The 12,647-nt window shown below is 36.1% G+C and overlaps 1 long non-coding RNA gene across 1 annotated transcript; it reads left to right on the top strand.

The window, feature by feature from the left end:
* The first annotated feature begins 10,620 nt into the window (after window positions 1-10,620).
* LOC127530270 (uncharacterized) lies at window positions 10,621-12,544 on the top strand. Its single transcript, XR_007936729.1, has 3 exons — window positions 10,621-10,711; window positions 11,932-12,020; window positions 12,264-12,544. It is a non-coding gene; the product is annotated as an uncharacterized LOC127530270 (long non-coding RNA).
* The last annotated feature ends 103 nt before the right edge of the window (window positions 12,545-12,647 follow it).

The raw sequence follows: 12,647 nt of genomic DNA, 5'->3' as shown, positions 1-12,647 counted from the left end.
TACAAAATGTTGCACAACAATTGCACAAAAAAACATATTTTTTTTCCGAGCCCGGGAGAAAATAAGGTTGATACGGAGACTCAGCTGCAATAACCCATTCACTTATTGAACGACGGCGGCTGGATACACTCTCAGCCTCCGGGCTTAAACGAAAAAGCAGAGCATGGTTGCCTGATTGAATGGGTTTGTAATGCAAGCCAAATAGGTTTGTTCTAATGGGAATCAGCTTAGGCGACGGCTGCAGAGGCTTACGCCTGCACTGTAACTGCAGTAAGCAGCGGTGGCAAACACCCTATTGCTTCTTGATTGGCTATGAGAGACAGAAGCAGCACTAAGGGGTTGCTGTGTTTACTAATGGTCGTTTTAGTGAGGTAACATCCAATGAGCCTTAACCTTAGGAATCACTGTATTTCAGAGGAAAGGTTTCAGATGTGTGAGCTGCTGCACATGCCCAGATGTTTTTATTAGGTGCAAAGCTTCCCTACTGTGACTGAGCTTTAACAGTAGACATCCTGTTGAAGTCCCTTTGAGCAAGACACTGATTAGATTAAGAAGAGCTGCAGGGAAGGTTGCATAGCTGCCCCAGAGGTGGGATTTTTTTTTTTAATTTAATGGAGGAAAAGATCTGTGGAGGAAAGGAACATTACCATCAATTATTAATATTAAACGTAAAACAGAGCAAGCAATAAAATGTGACACTAATAAGGTAAGTGTAGCTACACCTAGGTCTGGATGATAAAATGAAATTGAGTAAGAAGAACTTTTTTAGATGTAGTAGGCTTTCTTTCTTTTTTGTATCAAGTTGAGATAATTCCTCTATTTATTTATGTGTGTGTAAGGTTGTTTATCTGTGATTTTCACTCTCTGTGCCTTGATAAAAAAGACTTTAATGGAATTAAGTAATCTAAAATTAAACTTTTTTATCTGCTATTTTTTTATTAATAATAAATCATTAAAAATGATCAATAGTTGCCGGTATCAAGTGAGATCAAATGTTTTGTCATGATAGATTGTTTCCCCTAGCTCTAGCTGCACATGTGGGCCTCAGTTGAATGTTATCAGTGTTGCAGAATTTTTTGCTTCCTCCTCGTAGCCTTTAGCTGATGAAATTTTTAGTTTGGATTTGGTTGAATTTTGTGTCGCTACCACAGTATGATTAAAGTAAAAAGGGATGTCACTTGTGGCGCTTGCAGCAATGGAAATTGAAAATTATAAAACTCAGCAGCATGTGTCATTTGAGAGACAGTGTCCAGATTTGACCAAAAAAAATAAAAAAATTGTAGCATAAGGTGCCTTTTCTCAGCAGATGGAAATGTTTAGTTGCCATGGGGATGACTGACCTTTTAACTCAAGTGTATAGCATAACATTTTATTAGCATAGAAAAACCATTGTATGTTTTCCAGCATGTGTATGAACAGATTGGAGGGTCAGAACGGATGGCAGCCAATTAGCTGCTGAGGCTACACACCTGGGCCAGCAGTGGTACAAAGGTGGAGGGTTGAGCTGCAGGACACTGAAGGCAAAACAAAGGTAAGAAACATTTTCAAATCTCCCACAGTTGCTTTGCGTTAGTTGAGAAAACAACACAGAGCTGAAAAACAGTGTTTCTGTGTGTAAATATGTTTTTGTGTGCGTTATTGTGGGTTGGTTGTCGGCTCTGAACATGCATCACCCTGCTAATGACCTGATTTCTCAGCCTCTCTTCATTCATATAGAGAGAGACTCATTGTGTGTCCTCATGAATCCTTGTGAATGCTGCTGCTGAGCAACTTCGACTGTCATGCTGTAATTTACTTTGACAAGCTCAGACAGATGTGTGTTAAACTTCTCATGCATGTGCAAATGCAGATTATGAATTCTTTTTTTTTTCACATAGCGGCTGTTTTTTTCCCCCCTTCTGCTGAAAAACACAAACATAAACCAGAGGAAAGCTCTGAATTTATTCATCACCATCTCAACCTGACAAAGTGGAGTAAAGTTGGACTAATGATGGGGCAGAATGTAAATGGGAAAACTAGTCTGCTGGGAGCAGCAGGACTGATCTATGAGTTTCCATGTGCTTTGCAGCCTAATATAGTTTAGATAAGCAGACGCTTTCCAAGGGACGTAGCTACAGTGCAAAGAAGCACATTAGGGAGGCAGGCTTGTCTTCCAGTGTGCCTACGTGTACATAAGTGACTGAGAGAGTCAGACCCGCCAAATGTGATTTATTTAGACAAATGTGAAAATATCAATACGATGATGAATGAGCGGGTGAAGAAGCAAAATTCTAAGATTGCTCATCATCTTCAAATTTCAGCCTGAGCACAGGTTCCAGCCCTTATGGGGAACAAATAATATTGCTGATACTCACTGTGCTCTCATCTGGCAGGTGAAATTGGAGTTACAAAACGATTCTGAAATTTCAATTTTACAGTCTCCAGGTATCCGTAAGACTTTCTGGATTGATGCAGACGCCATCGCCTGCATGTGTTTTAGTGCTAAACCCAGAACTGAACCGGCTACCACATGTCAACGGATAACAGTAAAATCTGCGGCATATTTGAGGAGCCATCACACAAAATGCATTTAATCTGCTGTGGAATATGTGCTCGGAGAATCATTCAGTATTTTCTCTGGACCTCAGCTTTTCAAATGTACTTAGAACTTAAGAGCGGAAACAGGGATTGAGTGAAAGCTTAGCACAGCTTTGCAGCTCATTTTTGCTCTGGGCTTGGTTGAGCATTGCTTTCCTCGAGATGCTGCTTCGTGAAACACGGGCGCATTTCATTAGAGCAGACCCATAATTGGCTGGACTATGCGGAACCCTTTCGATGCTTCCACACTGGAAACAGCTGTGGATGAAGGCAAATGTGGGTTGTTCATTCGTCCATCTCATTCTCCTGAACGTAATATATCAGAAACATTCATCTGGTCTCAGAGAAGAACTATTTGGAAAAGCAGAACGGAATTGACTGAATAATTATAAAGTCTAATAGAACAAATTTCTGACATTTTCTAACCAGAAATTCAGAGGTCAACTTCACTGTTGTGATAATGTTCTGCAGAAACTCCTTCTGAGGAATATTAACGTCATAATTCAGGAACAGACAGGGATTGTAACCATATTTCACTTGGATATTAAATTGGTTAAACTAATCTCATTTTTAAACCGTGATGATTGTGTAGATTTTCTGTATTGCTCGGTTCAAGATATGTGTGAATAATTCATAATTTAGTTGCTTCTTTACCGCAAATTCCACATTTAAAGCTTCATTTATGGTCATTCCTTTGTGTTCTGACAGATTGGGCTTCATTCGCCAAGCCTGTGAACACAATGGGTTTTCCCTCAAAATCTGTCCTACAAACACTGACCAGCCACCACATTAATGTTCTGCTGGCAGTATTTAGATCAGGAGTGGCAAACGTGCAGCCCACGGGACAAAAGTGGCCCTCAGAGTGTTCAGTCCGGCCCGCGTGACGACTTTGTAAAGTGTAAAACTTACAGAGAAGACATGAACTGCAAATTGCTCATTTGTAAAACTACGAATTTAAAATTATTTCTAGACCATGACAATTGTTCTTTGTTGTTCTGTGTTTAGTTTTTGTAATATTTTGGCTTGTTTTTATCTTGTTTTTTGTCTGACTTTTGTCATTTGTCTCATGTTTTTGTTGTTTTGTTTCTCATTTTTGTTTGTGTTTCCTTTTTGTCTTATTTTTGTCCTTGTGTCTCGCTTTTCTCATTTTTTTCAATTCATTCATTGGCTTCCTGTAAAATCTAGAATAGAATTCAAAATTCTTCTTCTGACATATAAAGCTCTTAACCACCTGCATCAGATCTTAAAGATCTGAGCGTACCATATTATCCAAGCAGAACTTTTGGCTCTCAGACTGCAGGCTTACTACTTGTTCCGAGAAATTCTAAAACTAGAATGCGAGGCAGAGCCTTCAGTTATCAGACACCTCTCCTGTGGGACCGCCTCCCAGTTTGGGTTCGTCCAAAATATGACAAAAAACGTCATAGTTTAGCATGTAGTCCAAAATGTGAAAAAACGTCATAGTACAGTATGTTGTCCAAAATGTCACAAAAACGTCATAGTTCACTATGTGGTCCATTTTTTTTCGACAAAGTATACAATGGGGTTTTTTTGGACAAAATTGATGATGATTTTTTTTCAAAGTAAACTGCTCTGTAGTGTTTATCAAAGCCTACTTTACATTGTTTCTTTTCTTTTAAGAATTTTTTTGTCTTTTTTAGATAAAAGATACAGAGAGAGACAGGAAGACATGCAGCAAAGGGCCAAGGGTGGGAATGGAACCCGGGCTGCTGCGTCGGAGACCAGCCCCTTTAAATGGTTCGCCTGCTTAACCCGTTGAGCTATACAGGTGCCCAAATGCTTGACATTATTTCATCATATGGCATGTTTTTACGACATGTTGAAAAAAATCGCATTTTTTTCAACATAGTATACTCTATGGGGTTTTTTGGACAAAATTCATGATGATTTTTTTTTCAAAATAAACTGCTCTGTAGTGTTTTTCACGGCCTACTTTACATTATTTCATCATATGGCATGTTTTTACAACATGTTGAAAAAAATCGCATTTTTTTCGACATAGTATACTATGGTGTTTTTTTTGGACAAAGTTCATGATAATTTTTTTTTTCAAAATAAACTGCTCTGTAGTGTTTTTCACGGCCTACTTTACATTATTTCATCATATGGCATGTTTTTACAACATGTTGAAAAAAATCGCATTTTTTTTGTCATAGTATACCATGGCGTATTTTTGGACAAAATTCATGATGATTTTTTTTCAAAATAAACTGCTCTGTAGTGTTTTTCACGGCCTACTTTACATTATTTCATCATATGGCATGTTTTTACGACATGTTGAAAAAAATCGCATTTTTTTCGACATAGTATACTATGGGGTTTTTTTTGGACAAAGTTCATGATAATTTTTTTTTTCAAAATAAACTGCTCTGCAGTGTTTTTCCACGGCCTACTTTACATTATTTCAACATATGGCATGTTTTAACGACATGTATAAAAATCGAATTTTTTTCGACATATTATACTATGGCGCATTTTTGGACAAAATTCATGATCACTTTTTTTTCAAAATAAACTGCTCTGTAGTGTTTTTCACTTCCTACTTTACATTATTTCATTTTTTTAAAATATTATTTTTTTGGTCTTTTTCGAAAGGAGATATAGAGAGAGACAGGAGGGGGGGAAGACATGCAGCAAAGGGCCAAGGGCGGGAATCAAACCCAGGCCGCTGCGTCGGAGACCAGCCCTTTTACATGATTCGCCTGCTTAACCCATTGAGCTACACAGGTGCCCAAATACTTGACATTATTTCATAATATGGCATGTTTTTACGACATGTTGAAAAAATCAAATTTTTTTTCGACATAGTATACTATGGTGTTTTTTTTGGACAAAATTCATGATGATTTTTTTTCGAGGAAAAATGTTCTGTAGTGTTTTTCTCGGCCTACTTTACATTATTTTATCATATGGCATGTTTTTACGACATGTTGAAAAAAATCACTTTTTTTTCGACATAGTATACGATGGTAGCCTAGCCGCGCTAGACAACCCACAGCAACGAATTTAATTCTCTGCCAGGGTGGGTCAAGTTACCCTCCATAAGGCTCGAGGCTGAATTCTCCTAAAACTGGCCGGACCAATCACCATGAAGTGTAGAGTCAGAAGGTGGGCGTAACGAAGTGACGACAGAGGCGTGACGATTCTGACATAAACAACCAGCGTACAATAAACAGTTATCTTTCTAATCGGCTTTGGCCACAGCCCTTAAAGATTTGAAGCTAAAATTCAACTTGAAAGATAAACAAAGGACGGCACTTAAGTGTTTCATTGAGAAGTAAGACGTATTTGGACTTATGCCGACGGGATATGGCAAATCCTTAATATACCAGTTAGCTCCGCGGCTCCGCTGGTTGGGAAGCTAATGGGACTTAGCCACAATCCGCCGGTGCTCTCGGAACTACGTCGGCCTATTCATTGCGTTGATTGGTTGTATACCTACCCAATTGCTGCAGAGAGATTTGATAGACAACCTTTTAGCCCGCCTCCCTCCCTGTCGAGCTTCCCTAGACCCTTGTGCCGTCAGAAACATGGGTGTAGCATGGCTAGGCTAATATGATGGCATTTTTTTGGACAAAATTCATGATGATTTCTTTTTTTTAAAATAAACTGCTCTGTAGGGTTTTTCCACGGCCTACTTTACATTCTTTCATCATATGGCATGTTTTTACAACATGTTTAAAAAAATCGCATTTTTTTCGACATGGGTTTTTTTTGGACAAAATTCATGATGATTTTTTTTTTCAAAACAAACTGCTCTGTAGTGTTTTTCACAGCCTACTTTACATTATTTTATCATATGGCATGTTTATACAACATGTTGAAAAAATCACATTTTTTCGACATAGTATACGATGGCATTTTTTGGGACAAAATTCATGATGACTTTTCTTTTTTAAATTAACTGCTCTGTAGGGTTTTTCCACGGCCTACTGAACATTATTTTATCATATGGCATGTTTTTACGACATGTTGAAAAAATCCCTTTTTTTTCGACATAGTATACTATGGCATTTTTTGGACAAAATTGATGATGATTTTTTTTTTAAAGTAAACTGCTCTGTAGTGTTTATCACAGCCTACTTTACATTGTTGTTTTGTCTTTTTTCGACAGAAGATATATGTAGAGACAGGAGGGGGGAAGACATGCAGCAAAGGGCCAAGGGCAGGAATTGAACCTGGGCCTTTTTTCAACAGTATACTAGGTGTTTTTTTTGGACAAAATTCATGATGATTTTTTTTTTTCAAAATAAGCTGCTCTGAAGTGTTTTTCCACGGCCCACTTTACATTATTTCTTTTTATCGCCTTTTTTCAGTAGGAGATACAGGAGTGGGGAAGATATGCAGCAAAGGGTCAAGAGCAGGGATCGAACCCAGGCCACTGCGTCAGAGGCCACTCGCTATACATGGTTCGCTTGCTTAACCCATTGAGCTATACAGGCACATAATGCTTGACATCATTTTATCATATGGCATGTTTTTACAACATGTTGAAAAAAATAAAAAAATTTTCGACATCGTATACAATGGCATTTTTTTGGACAAAATTCATGATGAACTTTTTTTTTCAAAATAAACTGCTCTGTAGTGTTTTTCCACGGCCTACTTTACATTATTTCATCATATGGCATGTTTTCACGACATGTTGAAAAAATCGAATTTTTTTCGACATAGTATACTATGGGGTTTTTTTGGGACAAAATTCATGATAATATATTTTTCAAAATAAACTGCTCTGTTGTGTTTTTCACGGCCTACTTGACATTATTTCATCATATGACATGTTTTTATGACATGTTGAAAAAAATTGCATTTTTTTTCGCTTTTTTTGGACAAAATTCATGATGGTTTTTTTTCAAGATGAACTGCTCTGTAGTGTTTTTCATGGCCAACTTTACATTATTTCTTTTTTTTAAGATTTTGTTTTTTTGGTCTTTTTTCGAAAGGAGATATAGAGAGTGACAGGAGTGGGGAAGATGAGTAGCAAAGGGCCAAAAGCAGAAATCGAACCCTGGCCACTGCATCAGAGACCAGTCCCTTTATACGGTTCGCCTTTAACCCATTGAGCTGTAGAGGCACAAAATACTTGACATCATTTCATCATATGGCATGTTTTTACGACATGTTGAAAAAAAATCACATTTTTTTTTGACATAGTATACTATGGCGTATTTTTGGACAAAATTCATGATGATTTTTTTTCAAAATAAACTGTTTTGTAGTGTTTTTCACGGCCTACTTTACATTCTTTCATCATATGGCATGTTTTTACAACATGTTCAAAAAAATAAAAAATTTTTCGACATCGTATACAATGGCATTTTTTTGGACAAAATTCATGATGAACTTTTTTTTCAAAATAAACTGCTCTGTAGTGTTTTTCCACGGCCTACTTTACATTATTTCTTTTTTTGAAGAGATTATTTTTTGGATCTCTTTTCAATAGGAGGTACAGGAAGAGACAGGAAATGGGAAGATGAGTTGGGGGAAGACATGCAGCAAAGGGCCAGGAGCGGGATTTGAGCCCAGGCCGCTGCGTTGGAGACCAGCCCCTATACATGGTTTGCCAGCTTAACCCATTGAGCTACACAGGAACCCAAGTACTTTAAATTATTTCATCATGAGGCATGATTTTACAACATGTTGAAAAAAATCGCATTTTTTTCGACATAGTATACTATGGGTTTTTTTGGACAAATTCATGATGATTTTCTTTTTCAAAATAAACTGCTCTGTCGTGTTTTTCATGGCCTACTTTACATTATTTTATCATATGGCGTGTTTTTACGACCTTTTGAAAAAATCGCATTTTTTTCGACAAAGTATACTATGGCATTTTTTTTTTGGACAAAATTCATGATGATTTATTTTCCAAAACAAACTGCTCTGTAGTGTTTTTCCACGGCCTGCTTTACATTATTTCATCATATGGCATGTTTTTACGACATGTTGAAAAAAATCGCATTTTTTTTCGTCATAGTATACCATGGCGTATTTTTGGACAAAATTCATGATGATTTTTTTTTCAAAATAAACTGCTCTGTAGTGTTTTTCCACAGCCTATTTTACATTATTTCATCATATGGCATGTTTTTAGGACATGTTGAAAAAAATCGCATTTTTTTTCGTCATAGTATACCATGGCGTATTTTTGGACAAAATTCATGATGATTTTTTTTTCAAAATAAACTGCTCTGTAGTGTTTTTCCACAGCCTATTTTACATTATTTCATCATATGGCATGTTTTTAGGACATGTTGAAAAAAATCGCATTTTTTTCAACATAGTATACTCTATGGGGTTTTTTGGACAAAATTCATGATGATTTTTTTTTTCAAAATAAACTGCTCTGTAGTGTTTTTCCACGGCTTACTTTACATTATTTTATCATATGGCGTGTTTTTACGACATGTTGAAAAAATCGAATTTTTTTCGACATAGTATACTATGGGGTTTTTTTGGGACAAAATTCATGATGATATATTTTTCAAAATAAACTGCTCTGTTGTGTTTTTCACGGCCTACTTGACATTATTTCATCATATGGCATGTTTTTACGACATGTTGAAAAAAAATCACATTTTTTTTTTTGACATAGTATACTATGGGGTTTTTTTGGACAAATTTCATGATGATTTTTTTTTCAGAATGAACTGCTCTGTCGTGTTTTTCACGGCCTACTTTACATTATTTCTTTTTTTGAAGAGATTATTTTTTGGATCTCTTTTCGATAGGAGGTATAGGAAGAGACAGGAAATGGGAAGATGAGTTGGGGGAAGACATGCAGCTAAGGGCCAGGAGCAGGATTTGAGCCCAGGCCACTGCGTCAGAGACCAGTCCCTATACATGGTTTGCCAGCTTAACCCATTGAGCTACACAGGCACCCAAGTACTTCAAATTATTTCATCATGAGGCATGATTTTACAACATGTTGAAAAAAAAATCGCATTTTTTTTGACATAGTATACTATGGGGTTTTTTTGGACAAAATTCATGATGATTTTCTTTTTCAAAATAAACTGCTCTGTAGTGTTTTTCACGGCCTACTTTACATTATTTCATCATATGGCATGTTTTTAGGACATGTTGAAAAAATCGCATTTTTTTCAACATAGTATACTCTATGGGGTTTTTTGGACAAAATTCATGATGATTTTTTTTTTCAAAATAAACTGCTCTGTCCTGTTTTTCATGGCCTACTTTACATTATTTTATCATATGGCGTGTTTTTACGACCTTTTGAAAAAAATCGCTTTTTTTTTCGACATAGTATACTATGGCATTTTTTTTGGACTAAATTCATGATGATTTATTTTCCAAAACAAACTGCTCTGTAGTGTTTTTCACGGCCTACTTCACATTATTTCTTTTTTATTGTTATTAAATTTTTTTCCGTAGGAGAGATGAGATGGGGAAGACATGCAACAAAGGGCCACGAGCAGGAATTGAACCCAGGCCGCTGCGTCGGAGACCAGCCCCAATCCACGGTTTGTCTGCTTAACCAATTGAGCTATACAGGCACCTAAGTACTGATGTTATTTCATCATATGGCATGTTTTTACGACATGTTGAAAAAATTGAATTTTTTTTGACATAGTATACTATGGCCTTTTTTTGGACAAAATTCATGATGATTTTTTTTTCAAAATAAACTGCTCTGTAGTGTTTTTCCACAGCCTATTTTACATTATTTCATCATATGGCATGTTTTTAGGACATGTTGAAAAAAATCGCATTTTTTTCAACATAGTATACTCTATGGGGTTTTTTGGACAAAATTCATGATGATTTTTTTTTTCAAAATAAACTGCTCTGTCGTGTTTTTCATGGCCTACTTTACGTTATTTTATCATATGGCGTGTTTTTACGACCTTTTGAAAAAATCGCATTTTTTTCGACATAGTATACTATGGCATTTTTTTTGGACAAAATTCATGATGATTTATTTTCCAAAACAAACTGCTCTGTAGTGTTTTTCACGGCCCACTTTACATTATTTCTTTTTATCGCCTTTTTTCAATAGGACATACAGGAGTGGGGAAGATATGCAGCAAAGGGTCAAGAGCAGGAATCGAACCCAGGCCGCTGCGTCGGAGGCCACTCGCTATACATGGTTCGCTTGCTTAACGCATTGAGCTATACAGGCACATAATGCTTGACATCATTTTATCATATGGCATGTTTTTACAACATGTTGAAAAAAATAAAAAAAATTTCGACATCGTATACAATGGCATTTTTTTGGACAAAATTCATGATGAACTTTTTTTTCAAAATAAACTGCTCTGTAGTGTTTTTCCACGGCTTACTTTACATTATTTTATCATATGGCGTGTTTTTACGACATGTTAAAAAAATCGAATTTTTTTCGACATAGTATACTATGGGGTTTTTTTGGGACAAAATTCATGATGATATATTTTTCAAAATAAACTGCTCTGTTGTGTTTTTCACGGCCTACTTGACATTATTTCATCATATGGCATGTTTTTACGACATGTTGAAAAAAAATCACATTTTTTTTTTTTGACATAGTATACTATGGGGTTTTTTTGGACAAATTTCATGATGATTTTTTTTCAGAATGAACTGCTCTGTCGTGTTTTTCACGGCCTACTTTACATTATTTCTTTTTTTGAAGAGATTATTTTTTGGATCTCTTTTCGATAGGAGGTATAGGAAGAGACAGGAAATGGGAAGATGAGTTGGGGGAAGACATGCAGCTAAGGGCCAGGAGCAGGATTTGAGCCCAGGCCACTGCGTCAGAGACCAGTCCCTATACATGGTTTGCCAGCTTAACCCATTGAGCTACACAGGCACCCAAGTACTTCAAATTATTTCATCATGAGGCATGATTTTACAACATGTTGAAAAAAAAATCGCATTTTTTTTGACATAGTATACTATGGGGTTTTTTTGGACAAAATTCATGATGATTTTCTTTTTCAAAATAAACTGCTCTGTAGTGTTTTTCACGGCCTACTTTACATTATTTCATCATATGGCATGTTTTTAGGACATGTTGAAAAAATCGCATTTTTTTCAACATAGTATACTCTATGGGGTTTTTTGGACAAAATTCATGATGATTTTTTTTTTCAAAATAAACTGCTCTGTCCTGTTTTTCATGGCCTACTTTACATTATTTTATCATATGGCGTGTTTTTACGACCTTTTGAAAAAAATCGCTTTTTTTTCGACATAGTATACTATGGCATTTTTTTTGGACTAAATTCATGATGATTTATTTTCCAAAACAAACTGCTCTGTAGTGTTTTTCACGGCCTACTTCACATTATTTCTTTTTTATTGTTATTGAATTTTTTTCCGTAGGAGAGATGAGATGGGGAAGACATGCAACAAAGGGCCACGAGCAGGAATTGAACCCAGGCCGCTGCGTCGGAGACCAGCCCCAATCCACGGTTTGTCTGCTTAACCAATTGAGCTATACAGGCACCTAAATACTGATGTTATTTCATCATATGGCATGTTTTTACGACATGTTGAAAAAATTGAATTTTTTTTGACATAGTATACTATGGCCTTTTTTGGACAAAATTCATGATGATTATTTTTTCAAAGTAAACTGCTCTGTAGTGTTTTTCACAGCCTACTTTACATTATTTCTTTTTCTTAAATATTATTTTTTGGTCTCTTTTCATTAGGAGGTATAGGAAGAGACAGGAAATTCAAAGATGAGTTGGGGGAAGACATGCAGCAAAGGGCCGGGAGCAGGATTTGAACCCTTGCCACTGTGTCGGAGATCAACCCCTATATATGGTTCGCCTGCTTAACCCACTGAGCTACACAGGTGCCCAAGTGTTTTACATTATTTCATCATATGGCATGTTCTTACGACATGTTGAAAAAAATCCCATTTTTTTTGACATAGTATACGATGGGGGTTTTTTTGGACAAAATTCATCATATTTTTTCTTCAAAATAAACTGCTCTGTTGTGTTTTTCACGTCTTAATTAACATTATTTCATCATATGGCATGTTTTTAAGACATGTTGAAAAAATTGCTTTTTTTTCAACATAGTATACT

This window comes from Acanthochromis polyacanthus, chromosome 16, assembly GCF_021347895.1.
Source record: "Acanthochromis polyacanthus isolate Apoly-LR-REF ecotype Palm Island chromosome 16, KAUST_Apoly_ChrSc, whole genome shotgun sequence".
Classification (NCBI taxonomy): Eukaryota; Metazoa; Chordata; class Actinopteri; family Pomacentridae; genus Acanthochromis; species Acanthochromis polyacanthus.
Note: the sequence above shows the minus strand (reverse complement) of the source record. Positions and strands in the feature narration are given on the sequence as shown.